Genomic DNA, 20,596 nt, shown 5'->3' on the forward strand with positions numbered 1-20,596 from the left:
GAGCAAAAGATGTACGAAGCTCGATTTCACGACCTAACTCTTGTACCGCCTCACTCGAGCGTTTAATGCTAGGTACGGTCAACCGAGCGGAGAGAAATGGAGAGGAAGGAAACGATACTGCGTTTTACTACTGGCCGAGCACGACAAGCGTAAATGCATTTTACAACGTTTCACCGGATTATTGTAGCGTCCTGGCCCAACCGCAGATGAATTAAAAGCAGCGGTAGATCTATTTCACATCAAACGAAAATGTGAAGGTCATTTAAAATATATAATTTATCGAAAAGCATTTTCCTACTTATATTATTATTTTTTATATCATATATGCTATTTTACATACACAGTTTCGCTCAGTCAAATTTAGATCATTTCCCTCGTGTACAATATTTCTTAATCCATACCTATATTAATCGTTTAATTTTGTCAAGTATTCGGTTAACATTTTCCAAACCAATAGCAACATTTTTTTACCTTTTACCGTAATAAACCGGTACACACGCCGTGGTTTAATGACGATTTATCGCATTTTTTCCGCTCGACACGATCAGAAAAATTCAACGCGTGCTTATCGAGTGCTGTAATCGCACCTGTGCGTTTTTGCCGCGTTTTCGCGCGGCCATCATTTTTGCACGCGGAAAATTAGAATCTGCCGTCGTGGATTGATCAATAAATCTGCCGGTTCTTGTAAAGAAACGTGACGCCACGCACGGGTAATGCGTTTTCCTATCGAACAGCTGATCGTTTAAAAAAAAGCACACAAAAAATTGCGTACTCCCGACGCTCGAGCTTTAACCATTCATGCGATCAGTTTAGATTTAGAATATCGAATGATTCAAATTCTTTATTTCTCCATCAACGAAATACGTTACGTTACGTTATGGCAAAGCATAAATATGACGGTGCTACAAAGTACAGTATTACATAATTTAAAAATTGACAATAGATCGAAATTAACAATATATACGAAAATATACACGACAATTGATGGTTTATAAAAAAATAAGTCAAAATTTTATTACGTAATGCATCTAATGTTAACGATAATCTATTATGCAATTGGTTCTAATAACGTGGCGTTCTGACGATCTGACCGGCGTCTGATTGATTCATTAATGTCGATTGCTCAATAACTACGGCAGGGAAAGTGTTGCCTGTAGCAAACTTATAGATTACACAAAATCTCTCGACGTAATAAAGCATAATCACGTTGCGTGCATCCGCGTTAATTCGAGCAACTTCAGATAATACGAGGTCTCCCTTATTCACTCAATCTCATATAACACTACACAGCGCAATTGCTTATAATATAATCTCATAGTGGATAGTCAGTAAATTTCTATGATCTCAAATCAATCTTCTGTTACATAAAAAAGACATCAATAAAAAATTTAATTATTATTCAATATTTTTAATTATTAGTATTTATATTCTCTATAAAATCGGTTCTCTTTTGCTAAAAATTATATCCAAAACAAAGACAATATACATAAAACCTGTATATATAAATTATCTACATATGTATAATTTTATATTATTTGTACCCTCGATTATTTATTTTGCATGTTTACATGCCTGTGTACGGAACCTATGATCATTCAGTTTCAGGAGAAACGTTGATAATCCTGTAAATTTATTCCATCGCGCGGTGATAATTCCAAAGACCACGTAATAGTAATTATCCGACGCGAATCGCCATGCCCTCATTAAAGATTATTCGCGCATCATTATTCCGATTTTCTATTGACTGTGTGCGTAGATATTATCGATACAACCAGGCTGTATCCCTCTCGTGTAGTACCTACCCAAACAATTTTGTTCATTAAAATAATATTAGATGATAATAGAGAGCTTAACAAAACTTTTTCTCTCTTTTAACTTTTTTTAAAATTAATGTTATCTTTACGCGAAGAAATTTAATAAATGAAGACATTAGAATATATCATCTTCTCATTACAATTCAAATATATTATTTATTATATTTTGTATATCGCTTATCTAAGAACCCGCATGGGTATTAACCGTTGTACTGAAAGGAGATAAGCCGGAAGCAGGAAGGATACAGCCGGCGGTAACAAGAGGTCCGCGATCTTGCATCGAGGTGCGAGAGAGTATGTATCTATGGGAAACTTGGGATCGTGGTCGTATGTAGATGGTCGCGAGAGAGGCGCTAAGAGGCCCATGGTGTACCGGCGATCGCGCACGAAGGAGGTGGTCTATTAGTTGTGTGACCTTCTGGAACAGCGAAGAAGGCACCATATCTGCGATCGGCGCCGATAACGTACGAGACGTTAACGTGAGAGACCGCGCGATTCTCACTCGAATACAAGCGTTTCGCTTTAGATCTGGCAAGCGACACCGCGTGTCCATGATGGATCACTCTTTTACGCAAATGTTAAAACATGAAATTACAGCTTGAAATTAAATAACTAATATAATTGGCTTCAAAATAGTTGTTGCTAATGTAATTTTTTGTAAAATCAATTTTAATAATTAATTTCAATAATTGTCGCATTAAATGACATATTTCTCGAATAAGAGGACTTAATTTCATTTGATCGCTAATAAAATTTCGAAAACAGTAGATAATATACACAATATAATAAATAATATAATTAAACTATAATTACCAAAAAGTGATACATTTTAATTATATTATAAATTCCGGAATAATTAATTGGCAAAATTGGAGATATACATGTTCAGTATATATATTTAATAAAAATCAATTTATAAAATAGTTAATTTGATATACGCTATATATGTTTATTTTATACTATTATCTTATGGGAAAAAAAAAATGTTTCTCGCACATGTACCCTCATTAAATTTTACGCGAATGGCGGAAAGCCGGCTTTCCCCAGAACAAAATCGCATCTTTGATAATAGATAAGATCTCCGAAGAAGTAATACACGGCTGTGTAAGGTTCTGCCTCATTTGCGAGGCCGGCAGCAAATACGCTTTACACGGGATCGCATCGACAACCTCATATCACCATATTCGACATGCATTAACTTCGAACGCGCGTCGACCCGGGCACGCGCGACGATGCGCGCAAGATCAATCCGCGTCTCGAAGAGAGGCCGCCCGTTTCGCGGCGCATCGTAGAATATCGAACTTGCCGGCAAGAGTTCTCCGTGTCTGAATAATGCTAATGTTCACGATAAATATGGGCCGCGAGACCACATCGGGGAAATTCTCGGAAATAAAATCGAGGTAACGTGACGCGCCTTTAAACTTTCCGTCGTGAGAATCGTGCCGTCAACGAATCTCGTGACGGCATAAATAAAATGCAATTCTACATATATTTATATCATTATTCGTGTATATATGCTTCTCGATTTTTCTTCTCATAATTTATTATTAATTTGTCTTATTTTAAACGCGTATAACAATAGATTATAATGCGCGTTACGACAACTAAGTACGATCGAGAAATTAATAATATGAAGTAAATGTCAATAAAATAAAAAAAAGAAATTATTTCAACTTTAATAAGCGTTAATTTTTTCACATTCGAATGGAATATAATATATGCATTGGTTGCGCATTAGATTGTTAATAAAAAAATTGTTTATTTAGCCCACATAAAAAGATAAACTTTCTTCGAATATAGACATTATTACGTTTAATGAATAACATGGATGCATTGAGCTGTCAACCAATAAAAGTTTTCAATCGAGACTTGTAAAAGTATCATTTTCTCTACCTTCTCGATTATTATACATTTCGACTAGCATATTTTGATATTGAGAATATAGAGAATCACGTGGAATTTGTGTCCGCCGGCAAAAGCACCGGATGAATGAATCTAAAAAGAGAAAAACGAAAAGAGAAAGGTTTACAATACGCGATTCCGAGGGGTTGCCAAGTCGCGGATTCCAGGGATGCAAATTCGCTTGAGCTATCGTCGAATCGTGAATCCCTTCCGTAGGAATCTTCGATGCTGCTAGAGAAGAACGGAGAGGAAGACAACGAGAATCGGCCGCGGATATATAATGTGGCCCTCCTCCGCCCATTCTTTTCCACCGCACACGTGCAGCATCCTCGCGCGTGTCGTCGATGCGACACGGACGGATGCACCGTCTGGGTGCATCGCGTTGCACTTGCATCGCGTCGCGGATACATGATGTATAACCGCCACCGGGTTGTGCAGTGGCGAATATGCAAACCAGCGAGCCCGCCCGGGGTCAGACCCTCCCCCCTCCCGCTCCCTCGTCAGTCCCCATCGAGGAGAAACGAGACGGTCGATACAGAAGGATGTCGTAAATCATGCACGTATATATTCGTGTATTACATTCACTCGCACCCTCCTCCTCCCTTCCCCTCCCCTCCCCATCACCAGTCGAGTACACTTTCGTATTGCATCGTTAACCCTTTTAACGTGCACAAACGCAAAAGAAAAAGGCGTTTCTACTCTCGCATGACTAGGGGGACCATCTAACTGTTCGAGATGCTCGGTCAGATGGACGTCGAATAAAGGACTTTGAGTCGCGATCGCGACAAATCGCTCACAAAATATTCTCGGAAAGAAATATTCATTGTACTTATGCAAAGTTATGTTCGAGGGATGTCAATTTTCCGATGCATTATCCATCGCATTACTATTTCACGTGTAATTACTGAAATAAAGTATTCTTAAAGAGAATACTGAATTCCTCCTTGTACACCCTATGTGCATCGTCGAGTAGAAGTATTATCTTCTTCTGAATGCTGTCTATGTATGCACTTAGAGAGACATTTGCAACGATCGATCCCCGACGGTCGCGAATGCACGCTACAAGTAAACGTCGCATTTCGAAGCGATTACATCACCGATCGATCGAATATATAATAGCCGGCTCCGCAGGAAGGACGTCTTCTTCCCTACAGACTGTATCGCGCAAAACATAGTGCTTACGTTAGGAGGGTTAGAACGACGTAAGGGTAATGATGATTGCACGAAATAAGTCTGATGGTGTCTTACATTACGATCATGTTACGATATAAAACCACTTGCATTATATACAATGTATCGCAAAGAAAAAAAAATTCATGAGAAATGAGTTAAATGCTAATTTAAAACAAATAAATGACGAACAAAAGTTTCGAGATTTTATCCCATATTTCCATTATTAAATAAATATACCTCTTTTTTTAATGAAATTTACGATTAAATTACGAACGTTTAGATCGGTGTAACGCAAAAGTAATATTATTTTTACAAAATCCCTTCCAGGATATTAGAAAATTCTATTTCAGTTAATGATAAATACGATTATCGCGTCGATCTCGTTTCTTCGAAGCAATTCAAAATTACATTACTTCCGCTTCATCTACAATTCATCTCTAAGGATTTTATTAAACGGGCAGGTGAGATCTTTTTGGTCCCTCGACGTTAATAATTTAATTCTCCGTCGCGTAGCTACATTAAGGGCATAACGGCAAACGAGAATAATAATTCGCGAATAAAAATATCGCGCCCCGGTCGATTTGCGCGTTGCATTTCGCAACCTTGCGTCGCTGATTTACGTTAATGACTAAAGCCGCGCGGTCAGTCGGTTTCGTTAACTTGGCGGCGGCGCCAATCATAGGCTCTAAACACGATAAATATAGATTCTGACAAGTCGTTAAAGGTGCGCACAGCTGATCCCGACGGCGGAGTCGATCAAAAGCTCCGCGAATCGGCGCGGCTGATTGAGATTTATGTTGATAACATCGAGCTATAAATACAAAATTACATAAATCTATTAGTGACGGCCGCGCTGCAAATCGGGCCTCCCTGCCTTTTGCTCTGTCTCTCTCCCTCCGGAGCACTCTTTTTCTATTTTCTTCTTTCTTTCACCGTTTCTCGCTCACGTTGCGATCGAAACACTGAGCGGTTGAAAAATCGCTGGAAAATCGACTGGTTCAAAAATAATTGCAAAGATAAAAGCAAAATTAATTGTGTTCTTCGTTAACGCGATAGCTGAATTTGAATTAAATCCATATTTGATATTTGGATACTATCTGACGCTGATGAAATATGCTTCATGTGCAATTTATGTATTTATATAGATGCTATTTATATCCCTTTGAAAATTTTTCTATGTTAAAATTTGTAGAATTCATATCCAATATATTAATTTAATGAATCAATGAGAAAGACACGCGCTTTTATAAAAAAATTTAAACTTCTTTAAAATTTTATTTAAATATTATATGGATATCTCCGGTAAATTCATACACGCGTATCAAAACGATGTAATAAATTTTCTTACTTTTTGCTTATTTTCGGTGTTGAAATGTATAATTAACCCTTTCGTTTTGCCTTGTCATTTTATCCTGATTTATACCTTGCGTTACGAAGAAAGACGAGTAGTTAAACTGCGTTTTTTCTTCTTCTCTTTGAATATTTTTTTCTGCCGGAAAGCGTTGAGTGTGCACGAATAAAGTTACAGATGCACGGTTGAATCTTTACTGCAAAGTAGTATAAACTTTTTTTTCTTTCATTTCATTATAAATCAACTTTCGACTCGTGATTTATGGATATTGAAATAATCGACTACCGTTATTCTCACGTTATGGCAAAACGGAGTATATTCCAAATGTTCGTATGATGGAATTGCAGATGAAGTGCCCCCCGACCCCAAGAAATCGCTCGAGATCGAATGAAATTGACGAGCGTACAGGTGCACAGACACTCAGGTGCATCGTTACGCTCGAGGGGGCGAGGGTTGGATGAGAGACGGGGGTCTCTCTCTCTCTCTCTCTCTCTCTCTCTCTCTCTCTCTCTCCTGGTTCCGCGTGGTGAAGAAAAGCAAGCATTCCTACACGAGTTCAGGTCGAAGATCCATAATGATACCAAAGTGGAAGAGGTCGATATAACCAAGATAGTCCCGACGTCCCGAGTTCGGTTCGCGAGCGCGGTTGCAGGACTAGATAGGCCATCGACTTTGTATTTCAGCGATCTTCCGAATGGCAGTTATCCCACTTGCGAGCTGTTGCAATCGGTTGTGGTGCCTGGCTACCGCCAGTAGGTCAGGCGCCGCTGCCTTAGAGGGCACGGGAACTTGCGTCGATGCCGCAAGGGTGCCGGGATGATTTTCAGATTGAGAAAACAATCGTCGGAATCGATAGATACGATATCTCTTAATATGATTGCGAGACGGAAAAAGAGCAAGCGGCTATAGTATCTATTTTTCCATCGCGTTTAATATGATCGTGTGATTAAACTAATATTATATTCTGTCATAAAAGAAAATCAACGTATTTATGTTTCGGATTTTTTTATCCGTGTGCGAGGATGCTGCAAGATTCTGTTGAAGTAGAGTGAATTGTATGAAATTAATAACTAGTAAATCAATTTTTATTAAACCCCAAATAATTCATTGAAAAAAGTGATCTCGTTTTATTCTTGCTTCTAGGCAATTACGGTGATCTTAAAATAATAATCTAGACATAAACAGCATCGGTCGCCGTATAATATTAAATCCAACGCATATATTGTACATACATACCACGGATATATTATAAAAAAATATCGGTCCCTTATCCATCACAACGTAAATTTACTGTATCTGTCATCGGGCATCACCTTTACGGAATCGGATAACTTTCCGCACCTTATGTATATTACGTGTACGTGTGTTATGCGAGCAGATGCCAGCATAAAAAACTTTTCCCGCCCTTTGTCCGTTCGCCACGTCGCGCGAAATAAATGCCCATAATGCAGTCAAATAATATTGCAATCGCCAATTTATGATACACTGTGTATAAGCATCTCATATTTTTTTCCGTATATATACGACGCGAGAAATATCGCCTCGTGTCGCGAACGCGTTATTCAATTCATTTGCCGTCCGGAATCGACATACGTTTCCATACGCAATTTTATTACACGCCGGTTTAATGCCTGTGCTTTAGTCGCGCCTTTCGACGGATTCGCTCGCGATTCAACGAGATCTTAAACGCGACGACGTGGATTAGAATGACGACCGTTAGCGGTTACTCGGTTAACGGGCGTTATTCTGAATCGTCAAATGTAAAATAGAGAAAGGGCGTAAACTTCATCACGCGGCGATTCTGTACGCGTACTTTACGATGACGGCGGTTTCTATACAAGTTTCAAATTTAATGGCTAACCAAATTTAATGGCTAACGAGGCTGTTAATTTGTGCAACGAAGCGTCAGCTTGGTATAAGCCGATGAATGATTTGAATGATGAATTAATACGCGCCATGTAGAAATTTAATCAAATGAGTCAGCATCATGAGATATCTAGGGATCTATGGAGAAATCTACATATCACTTCATATTAGAAAATATAGTAATTATTATAATAAAGCATATAGTGATCACATAAAGCAAAGTTATTTAGAAAATTAACGTTTAGCATTTTGTTATAACAAATTTAGTTCTTTTTATTACAGAAAATCAGCATTTATCTTGTGCTTTTCCAAATAAAATTTGTGGATCTAATTTATTATTAATAAAAATGTAATATATTTTAGTACGTGCAATTTTATAAATATTCTAAATATTTTTTAAATAATATTTATTTGTTTGTATAATAATAATAAATCTGTATAATAATAATAATAAAATAGATAATAATAGAATATAATTACAGAAAGTATAATAACTAATAAGATTAAAAAGAAAATATTAATTTTCCATTTTGAAATAATTAATTTCTCGGTAAATTAAAGAAATACTAATAAAAATTAAATATTTTACAAAAACAACAATGTAAAATATTATAATCATTGTTTTACAATATATCATTCCGTAAAACCAGATTCGATAATGATTACTTGTATTATTTCTTACAAACACAGAGTACATCTTTTTTTTTTTTAATATTACGTAATGCATTTTTTACTATACGTCAATTGAGTTATCACTTCTACCTGTCAATAATCTTACGTGACAAGCAAAAGTCTGCTCGGACTGAAATCTGTGAGTACAGTCTGAGAAACGCCACGAAAATCTAGCGCGGAGACTCCGGCGGAATCGTCAGTAATATCGCGGTGACGCGCAACCTTGAGCCGACAGCATTATTTATCGGATTAAGCGCTGGCAACGGAGGAGGTAGACAGCCGGGACGTATCGTCCAGACGAGAAAACGGTCCGAGGCCGAGGCAAGCAAGGAAGGTGGATGCTGGTGCTAGTGGGGGCGTGTGATAGTTCAAGTCGTGAGCGGGCAGCCCCGCCCGACACGATCGCGGAGCATCTCCGTTCTGACCCCCGCTGACTTACCCGAGAGGGGCCCTCCACCACGAGCAGCAACCCCCCACCCACCCATTCGCCCAACCACCCCACGAGACGCGGTCCCACGAGAGGATCCTCGCCCTCCTTCCCCCTCTGACGGCCGGGTGCCCGCTTCGTCCATTTCTCGCGCGTATTCTGCTCTTTTCCTCCCGTCTCCTTGCTCATGAAACGGGCTAGAGTCACCCTACCCTGGGGCCCGCGCGCCGCCAAGGGCACCGCGAAGCACCGCGAAGCACCGTTCGCGGGCATCTGCGATCGAGGGTGGGGGATCGACAACGAAGAAGAGCCTTTTCCACTTCTCTCTCGAGCAAGAGAGACGAGGAAGAGAAGAAGAAGATGGGATGGATGAAAGACGAAGAGGAAGAAGAAGGAAGGAGGGAAGAGAAAGAAACAGTGATAAGTGTGGGAAGGGCAGGTTGCATAAGGTCTAATATTATGCAAGCACACACAGACTCTCTCTACTCGAATGCGTTAGATCCCTTGGGTCCTGTAAGTTCCCGTCCCCGTTCTCCTCCCCTACTACCGCCGTCACCGCGCTATACGGCGTACACGCAGAACATAAGGCCCCGAGTACAAGGGAACGATTCGCCTCGTCGGGATACAGCATCCCGTACGTGTGTTGGTTTACGCTTCTCTCGCGCCGTGCGCGCGTGTCCTTTCCGTGTGAAGGCGCAAGTGTATGTGTGTGTGTGTGTGTGTGTGTACGGCTCACCCTACCTGCATAGAAATCGCGGGAGCATTGAACCCAGGAAGTGGCCATGAAATAGTCATTCCTGAAAGGTTAACTCTCCTACCGCATCTCGCGGGGCCCCGAGGTCGAGCCTGAAAGTCCGGAAAGTCCGCGGTCGACCGGGAGAGAGACGGATGGGATGCGAGAGGGTCGACGGAACGACCGTGGAAGAGGAGGTGAGCACGGGACGGAGGGGAGGGGGAGAGTCGAAGAGTCCGGTATTCGTCCGGAAACCCGTGGATTTCGCGGTTCGCGAGAAGAACTCCGAAGGTTAATTGACGGTAAAACACACGGGATGGATCGCAAGTTACTGGGACGAGTCCGCAGGAACGAAATCGCTCCTCGCCAATGTCGCCGTATCTCGCGCGGTCAAGGATAAACGTCAAGAATTATACAAAGCACGAGAAAAGAGTCGCGCGACTCTCGATCATTTTTAAATATCATAATTTAAATCGCGCTATCCGAGATTTTGTATCTTATTTTTTCTTATGTCATATTTAATGCTAGAGTTAATCATATTTAAAATTTAAATGTAGGTATATCAAAAGTAAAAATAATATAATACTAAGAGAATAATATATTATGTATGACGTTGAGATATATGTGTGTCATGAGATTATTAGAAATCATAATTACTTGGATAATGATTAGTATTTATCATTGAAAAATATTGGGAAATTTTAAATTTTCATATCTCGCGACACCTTCGGACACGTCGGATCTCGACACGCGTGTACGCGCGATGCAGGTGAAACAGAGACGCAAACGAGGAAGAAAAGGCTCTCGTTCCCACAAGCCGCGCTATCGGACTACATGGATTCGAGAGCGCGGGGTCGAAGATCGAGCGAAACGTCGAACGTGTCAAAATTCGAACGGGCCGTACATACAGTATGTATCCCGACAGATGGGAGAAGGCCGCTCGCTCCTACTCGGACTATACGAGGCGAAGTCCGAGGAGGCTTCGCTCTCGCCGTCTCCGTCGCTCCTATCGCGGTGAAGCGCGCACGATGCGGTGAGTACCTCTACGAAGTAGTAGTACCGGAGTACCCCGGAGGCCGCAGGGGTCACAGGGCGAAGGCACTTCTCACGCCCCCGCCATGTCGGTGAAGAGCACCCCACTTAGACGAGGCGTACATACCTTAACGCGGCCGATTAGTATACGCGCTTAATTGCCGCTAACGTGCGTGCGTGACGGCGGGTATCGATCATTCGCCGGCCGGTGCGCACGAGAAAAGAATTCTAAGGGAACGGGATCGACGAAACACAGAATCATTCTCCACATACTGCCTAATTAAAATCGAGTTTAATTCGTGTTTCGATAGCCTGACAAGTATATTCGGTTATCGGTTTCCAATATTGGAACATTTTTAATAACATCGTCTGTATTTTATATTTTTTTTTGTAATATACAATACATAGAGAGTACGTGCGTTTTTTAAATAAAATTATTAAATGCCGGAAGAAAATATTAATTTGCTAAAAAAAGAGAATTTTTAAGTATTACAGGAACGCTATAAATAATACACATCGTTCAGAAAAAAAATCGATATGGCCTCCTTTTACCGACTAATCCCATGATATCTGTTGCCGTATTGCTATGATTAATGGAGCGAGCTGACTCCTCCGTTGACGTATAAAGTCGTAGAATTGCGAAATTCATAATTTATAGCCTTTCGACTGGAAGTTCGCGATTTTTCAAAGGAACGGGATTATGAATTGATTATGTAGTCCTGATTACGTAATTACACGCTGACCGACGTACATGTGTATCGCGAATTTGGTTACGCGGCAGAGCAGCGATCTATTATGTGCGCCTTCACAATGAATATCTCTTAACGACGCGAGATCAAGGATTCAATTACGGTGTTAATCCCGCTGTAAAGCAATCACGGAGCCTCACGGAAATTTATTAAAAGTTCACTCTCCGTCACGCCTTTTTTTTTCGCGCGCAGGACGCTTTAAGAACACAAGCGGCGTCGACGCGCGGGATTACGGCGTTAATAATGCGATGACGCAAGCGACTGCCACGGCCCAAATTTATCACCAACAGAAGTTCAATTCGTTACGACGTTCCTCAACACTTGGCGTTCATCGCGGCTAATTACAGCGTTAATTATACGATCGCTTACGCACGGATACAAAAATTTATTACTCCCAGAAGCCCATTACGCTATTTTTTCTCATTCGTCGGACCGCGCGAAATTATGCGCTTAATGGCCGTGTTAATTATACAAACGCACAGTTACGGATACGGCGAATATTTATTGCAGCCTGACCTCGATTAGTCACAATTTTTCTCGGTATGATGTGCGAGTCGATACATGTCGATATTGATCAGCATTACTCGTTTATCGCGAATCTATTAACTGAAAGCACGATGTTCGAAGATTCTTTGTCCTCTTTGTCCGCACAGATCGTAGTCGGTTTCGCGAAATTATGAAAATGCCTATCGCGAGGACGCGATCGGCGCATCGCGAAGATAATAGAAGGCGATAAAGCGACTTACACCTGATTCGGTCTGGAAGGCTCAACGATGTGAAACGATCGGCTTCGATCCATGAAATGTCAGCTTGGCAATTGCTCCTCCTAACAGAGTGAGTAGAATATAGTCGTGCCCAAGAGAAGACATAATGTCAAGGCAACCGCGTCGCTGCCATTGTACGCAGCAACGAGTAAAAGAAGCGATGAATCGTTCCGCATCAAAAGGATGGACGGCGCACAATCTCCTCGATCGATCGTAGATCGATTTTAAGCTTCTTTAACGGATGCGTTTACGCAGTTTCCACCGAATAAATATTCAAACCATTTCTCATGTTTTAAGAATTTAAATGATATTCATATAAGTCGTAAATAAGAAGTCGTGTAAATAAACGATGCATTAAATATTGCAATTAAAAAAAAAAAAAAAAAAAGAAATAAAAAGATTGTAGCATAAATAATTCGAAATAATATGGCATTTAAGCGGCAATTACATTTGCAATGCTAAATTGATAGAGAACGTGGATACGAAAATGTAGATCAGATAATAGAATGTTATTTTTAAAAAAGTCTATTAATGCAAAGCTATTCTTTGCATCGCTAATAAATATCTCAATGAAACTTAATTAATTATAAAAGCTTTATAATTAAAGAATATATAAATATTTAAATAGTTCGAAATAAAAGATCGTGAGCACGGAAACCTTTTAGAGAAAAATTTATTTATATTGCGAATTTTATCGATTTACGTTATTTCTCGCTCTCGTATCGCAGGTGTGGACGATGCGCAGCAGCAATAAGCACGTTTCAATTTTGCTAATCAACCATGATGAGACTTTCTAGATCTGGGGGCACGTCAAGGATACTGACACTTCGCGGGCAACATTATCCCATCAGCGGCATTAAGCTCTCTATCCGGCGACCCAATTCGTCCGAAATTCGACCGTCTATAATTTTTTCGAAAGTATACCGCTTGTTGCCGACCATCTTTTATCTGATGCGTCGCTTTCGGCGAATTAAAGCCGTGGAAAAAAACGCGTTTACGATTCACAGATAGTACTATTAATTTCTCTACACGCGCTGCAAATTGCTATAAAATGTTCGACCGGTATCTCTCTCTAAGAACAGAAAAAAAGTGTATAAAAAAGATAAAACTTTCCGCGTTTATTTTAAGTAATCACAACACAATGAGCAGAATTGATATTGCACTACACATCTCATAGTATCCGAGTATGCAGATAGTGATATTATTACGTATTCGCGATAAGAGCATTCTCTGTTGCTAGCATATTTACATATTGAATCGAAGTCTTTGACACCGATTGATCGGTTTGTTTGTGATTCTTTTTAACGACGCTCCAACTCGCAGGATCTCTTATCCGCATATTAATTTGATTCGAAGTGATTCGAAGGCTCGTATTTTTATCAAACATTTAATAAATACAGCCGTATCTGATTTTGAGGTTTGTTTGAGTGATATAAAAACCGCATTCATCGTAAATATTTAATTATAAATGATATATAGCTAATACAAATTTTGGAAGCTTTTAATGAAAATATAATAAAAAAGATATTAAAGAGAGATCAATTTTATGTCTTATATTCTCTTTCCGATCTATAATTATAAAATTGATAAATTATTTAATATATAATATTTAATATATCAGATTTTGGCAGAAGAGCGTTGTTTAATTTTGCATTAGTCTTATCACATAGTTTGCCAATTTGTAATTTGATAATTCTCATTAATTAATAAATATTTTTGAGAAAAATTATTCTTGGATGTCATATGTCACTTGACAATTGTAAGTCTAAATTCATAAATTTTTATAGATTCGTTTTCAAAAATATATAATTTGTTCAACATTGAGACTATTCTTTCCCCGATTAGACGCGTTTCTAAAGATGCCTTATACACCGGCGAGTTTAGGCGCTCAAAAAGAGGATCAACAGAAGGAGAAGCAGTTCGGGCGGGAATGAACAACGGTACCGAGAAATTGTTTACACCGTGACGAGGACAAAGAGATGGCGCAACGTAACGTCGGCGTTATATAAAAGCGTAAACGGGTTTAAAGATTTCCCTCGCGCCGGTCCCTCTCAAAGTCGAACCGAGAAACTCTTCTCTGCCATCGTTCGATCAGTCGTTACACCATTTCGCTGTGGCTCTTACAAACTTTCCCGTCAATTCTCGCGCCTCCACCCCGGGACCGATCGCGAAGATCGATCGATTACACATAATAGGCGGGGCTGACAAATCGGCGCTAGCATTGTTCGGTTTCTAGGACAAATATTAATTTGAAACAGGCTGACTAATAAAAGGCAAGTGACGCGCGTAATTGGCGAAAATTAAATACGCGATGATAGTTGTTATTTTTAGATTGTGACGGACTGACAAGAGTTTCATAAAATAATTCTTTCTGAAAAATTGATGATGCTTATGAGAAATGCTGCCGCTTTTCTTTTTAATTAATATAGTATTAGTTTTACAGCATCAATAATAATTATTATAAAAATTTAATTATATAATATATAAAAAAAACTTGGAATAATACATAAAAACTTAGAATAGAATTTAATCCTACAAAATGTTTCATAAAAACGATATCTCAAATGTCAACCTCAACTCAAGATAATGTCAATTGTGGAACATATCGCGTTTCATATTAATACGGAGAGAATTAAGGAAATAAGGTACGCGTTTCCTCATGAACAGACGAAAGACATATGTGCGTGATAAAATACAAACGTCCATGTACATCTATGCACAATTATTCAATGGTATCTGTGCGTGCAAGTATTCATACGGAACGCGCACAAGAGCGAGAACATCTAAGATCCTATCGCCCAATGCTTCGAGCGCGATATGACCACCGCCTATCGCTACCGGTCTTACTACCAGTCCGACCACCATTCTCGATCATCGTTTCGCCATTCAGCGAGGGATTTATCTCGATCGTCGTCGATAGCTAAACCGTGCACCTGCCTCGGATCGCAGATGATTACCGAAGTCAAAGTAGTAATAATATATGTATATCTCTAAAAACAGATCTCTGTATAATTCAAATAAAAAAAATAATGAGTAATATGTATATGAATTATATAATTAATTATATAGTTAATTATGCTTAAAATGAGAGATTTATATGTTATAATTTTTATCTATGTTTCTATTTGACATTATCGTTACAACTCTAAAGAAAATAAATTATTATTATAACATTTTTATTAATATTTGATTGATATAGATATTATTAACTTGTTACAATTTCTATGAAGCGTTATCGTTCTTAAGTAATGTGACACACTGGTCCATAATGTTCGTACGAGACGCCATGAATTATCCATGACATCTAGCGACACGATACGTCTGTTCCCATTCGCCGTAATAGCGGCTCGATCGTTTTATCATTCAACTAGGATTTATCTCGGACAGCGAAACACGCCTCTAGCTTGCACCCGGTTTCTGATAAGAATAATTTATTACGATAACGTCTGTGTATATGTATGCTGTCTCTCTGTCGCTCTTCGAGTCGGCATGAACGCCGCTTGCCTGCCCGTCTTCTCGTTTATCCTTTAATCATTCGCGAAAGAGACTGCATCATTATTATCCGAATAAGCGGGTGTCGTTCCCACGTGGGCGTCTAACAATCCCGTCATTCAATAGACATTTAATCCGCGTAATCGAATAACGCTTAATCTCAATGTGTCGTTAATTATAGTGTTTATCGCGGAACTACTTCAACGATCCCCTACAAGCCATCTCTCGGCAAATATCAAGCAGATAGTGATCAAGAGCGATAATCACAATCTTCATAAAATTATGTGCGTTTTGCATAAAAAATTCCGCTTAGAATTATAAATTACGGATCATCCGAACAACGGGATGACACGTCAATCGAAGGAAGCAAACAATCTTTCACCATCTTCTTGCTATCGACTGTGTTTCTTTTTTGCCTTAAAAAACCAAAAGATTACGTCGGGCTCGTTTTAATACGGTTACGCATTATCTAGATTGCTACCCGTCGGCTTCCGCCGGCCGAGAAACAGCATGAGTAATTAATCAAAGACAATCAAACTCTGGGAGCGTCGGTTTAAGCCGACTCCCAACGGGACGGCCCGCTATCCGTCATCTTTCTCTCCTCCGTTTAAAACCGTGAAAGAAACGGTGATAGAGTTGCGGGTTGCAATTGCCGTTGCTCACCCAGATGTGAATTATATGTACGAAAAGCTCCGGCGAGATGCGAGCTCCGGCGAGATGCGAGATCCGGCTGACTTTCTCCGTGAAATTCCGGTACTTTTTAACGGTTGGAATTAACGTCCATCTGTTAATTCGTGCAAAGGACCGCGCCACACGACTTAATTTCAGGCTCATTCGCCCACGGATTGTCTAATTATTTACTGCCGCGGACGGATAAAGACCTCCGCCGTTGTCGGCGCAATTTGGGGTTTTGACAATTTCGCGTTAAAAGCAATTAAAACGTTGTAAAACTCGCCTTATCGTTTGTACGACTGTTTGAAAATATCTTTTATTTAACTTTAACGGTTTATGCTACATACGAATATGTCACTTAATAACTTTTTTAATTATAACACGCTAATATAAATTGAAATAAGCTAGTAATAGATTTTACAAATGGATTATTTTATTAAACAGAGCTAAACACATACATCTTTTTACGCAAATATCCATAGATTATGAGACTTGATAAACGAGACAACTAGGCGATTGACAGGTCGAACGTATTATATCATGACAAACACGCGTTTTCTCTTCTGACAGATTCCAATAATTTTACTCGCTCGATGAAATATCCTTAATCTCATCCATCAATTTTGCCAGCAGTCCGATTTTATTGAATCAAACTCGCGAAATGCGGTGTCGAACACGATCGGGTTTAGCGGCGATATACGCGACCGAGACTCGTGTCTGCGGTGCGTATATGGCGTCCACGCACGATAGGAATTTTTCGATAGCCATGGCCGAACGACGAGTTACGATCGCGGACGCGAGAGAGTCGAGGAAAAGGCTAGGCAACTCGGCGATCTTTAATATCCGTTCTGCGTTATATATCGCCGCGGGCGATCAGCGGCACGGCCGGCGGAGTTTTTGATGCAAAACAATAGAATGTCGATGTTGGGGAACGAAAGATGTATAACATCGACCACCGACTACTCCCGACCGCGTCTCCCTGAACGACATTTAACCGAGAGTCGCCGTTTCCGTCTCTCGGCGGGGAATGTCACGTGTCGCGGATACATCGCCACGAGCGCGATGCCGCCGTTTTTACGCATGACAAGGTAAAGTGAGTTCCGGACTCGGCCAGACAAAGGTCTTTGAACCTGACCTGACGTGACTTTTCGTGCGCGCATGGTGACACGAAGCGTTACATATCAAATCTTTCGCTTTTATCAATTTTTTTTTTTTTTTTTTCCATGTAAAAAAGTGGTACGACCTCTCTGCAGTTCTGTAGAAAATGCAAAGGTCTTTGAACCTGACCTGACGTGACTTTTCGTGCGCGCATGGTGACACGAAGCGTTATATATAAAATCTTTCGCTTTTATCAATTTTTTTTTTTTTTTCCATGTAAAAAAGTGGTACGACCTCTCTGCAGTTCTGTAGAAAATGTAAAATTCATAATCGAATATGTCATTAATATGCAATCTTTTACTTGTCGGAAAAGCTATAGCTAAAAAGAAAGCGTGTCTCGAACGAAAACATTCCATAGATTAGCATGCTACAACATCGTATCGCTTGGGAACGCCAAGCTGCACAATCTCGTTTCCTGCGCCTGTTATTAATGTCTGGGAGAGTATCGAGCCTCAGATATCCCGTATATGAATGGTCTCGCGCTGGTTACTTTTTAATAGCAATCGTGTTTACATAATTCGCGAACCTACTCGCACACTTCATGAAGCGTTTGTCAGAGTTTATTCTCTTTGTAATACAAACGCACCTATTAAGCGCGAAAGGATTAACGCACTGGTAAAACGACCGACCGCTTTCCAACGGTGTAAATCAAAAAATCCAAGAAGACAATTTCGCGCGGAGAGATTCGCTCGCGTAAAAGTATCGATCACGACGAGCGAGCGATAGAGAAAGAGAGAGTCGGGTGCGTAAACACGCGATAAAAATAATCCTACCTATTCGCTACCGGTTATACCTATGCGACCAACGATCACGACGACGACGAGGCCCGCAGGCGAGGACTACGGGTTGCGACCCCAATCGTATTCGGATTCCGCTTTGCGCAGGTGTGCGTGATCATTAATCCAGAAATGGAAGTGAACGTTGCTTAGTCCCGAACGCGCTCGTGCTAGTCTCGGCGCCGCGTTTCTTTCCCGTCGTGTTTTCGCCGTCTCTCGACTGCCTCTTTTCTTCATTTTTTCTTTTTTTTTTTATAGAGCGATAAAAAAGAGGCGTGGCGCGTACAACTAACTGCGCGAACGATTTTGCGGTTTAAACTATCGAGCCTCACATCGTCATCGTCCGACACGCTAAAACGCGCGCGCTAAAGTGACTTTTTTGCGGTTCGACTCTCTTTATCGAGACGATTACGGGCGTTTTAAGATGATTTCAACGGGCTTCTTTCTTTCTTTTTTTCTCCACATATACTCGCGCTGCAACTCCGCCCGCGGCGACTCTCGCAGCCGCCAACGAGACCAGATTTCTCTCCGTCGTGCTTCTTTAATCGCCGGCGAATCGGCGATGAACGCATCGACCTTGAGACCTCAAGGCAGATCGAACATCTGTCTACGCGCTTTGGATTATTATTTCGTATCGCGTAATTACGGCACGCAAGTCCGGGTGGTTCTCCGAAAAAAGTTCACGGCATCTCTCTTTCTTTCAGATACTTTGTCGAATTTTAGGTCATTAAAAATGATTGGACAAAAAAGAAACTTCTTTGAATTTTAATTTTTAATGTCAAATATATTACACTAATTAAATTTTAAGATAAACCTGTATTAGAACAAAACTTACGTAAAAAATAGTTGAAAAAAAAGAGAAAATAAATTCGCCGAAATGATTTGAATAATTCAATTTCTATTAAATTGGAATCTAATAATGAAAGAGAAAGAGAAATTTTCATTCGGCAATCAATTATTGAATACTCACGTACTCAGGACAAATTCGTAATTTATTCACCAGTATTTGCGAGTATCACTTCGCGTAGTAGTAACGACGAGGAATTTAACGATTATCCATAGGTCATTCCTTAAACGTATGCATACGGACATGTACGCGACATATGAGTTGCCTATTGCGCGCATGGATTTTCCATAGAATAGTCAATCAACGGGCTCGTCCGCGCGCGGTATGTAGAAAAAATCCAACATAATTAACCCATAAAGCAACGCAATATCGCCGGGGATCTCTCTATGGTTTATCCATAAGCGAGAGTCGAGGCCACAGCTTCGTGCCGTATAGTGTTTTCTGCGCGTGCTGCATCTACACCTGTATGCTGGTTGGCCGCACCTGTACGCGGCTGCGTAAAGGCTAAATTACACGGTTCGCTTTTGCCGATGGCTTTGAAACGCCAGAGAAAAATAAATCTCGCGTTTAATTTTAATATTTTAAAAAATCGTCATTTTCATTGCATTGCGTATAAATGGATTATGTTTGTAAATAATTAGTTTTAAGTGAAAAAAATGTGGTTTGAAAATGTCAAATCTATGAAATTAAATTGTATTGCATAATTCATGTTTAATAAGGTGATTAAATACAAGCTTGATCGTTCAATGCATTCGTTTTGGGGACGATTTATGTTGAATAATTATTAAAAGTCAATTATTGTATAAATACGTCTTAAAGTTGTTAAATATATGTACGCGCGTATATATAGTCGATTAAAGTGACAGCCAATAAGTAGTTTTGTACATGTGTAGTTTATAATATAGAATCTCGCTGCCTTGTAAAATTCGTGGAATTTGAAACCCGTCTCTCGATTGCCAGATAAGTGTACGTCTTCGCGTTTATAAATTAATTGAATAGATATTAATTAGAAGAAATTAAAAATTAGCCAAATGGATTTTAATAAGAAAAATAAGAAATTACTCGAATAGCTACAAATCGAAGGCTTTCTATTCTTAGCTTTTATTACACACTTGATACGCGTATGCGGAAAATGTTCATAATATTAATCACAAACCGTAGAAAGTGA

General features: G+C 39.8%; 1 protein-coding gene across 1 annotated transcript in view; it reads right to left on the reverse strand.

Moving 5' to 3' along the window:
• The window catches only part of LOC115244634 (Krueppel-like factor 3), a 329,364-nt gene that overhangs the window by 151,191 nt on the left and 157,577 nt on the right, over positions 1 to 20,596 (reverse strand). The gene's annotated exons all lie outside the window — the stretch shown is intronic.

Source organism: Formica exsecta, unplaced genomic scaffold (assembly GCF_003651465.1).
Source record: "Formica exsecta isolate Colony F162 unplaced genomic scaffold, ASM365146v1 scaffold122, whole genome shotgun sequence".
NCBI lineage: Eukaryota > Metazoa > Arthropoda > Insecta > Hymenoptera > Formicidae > Formica > Formica exsecta.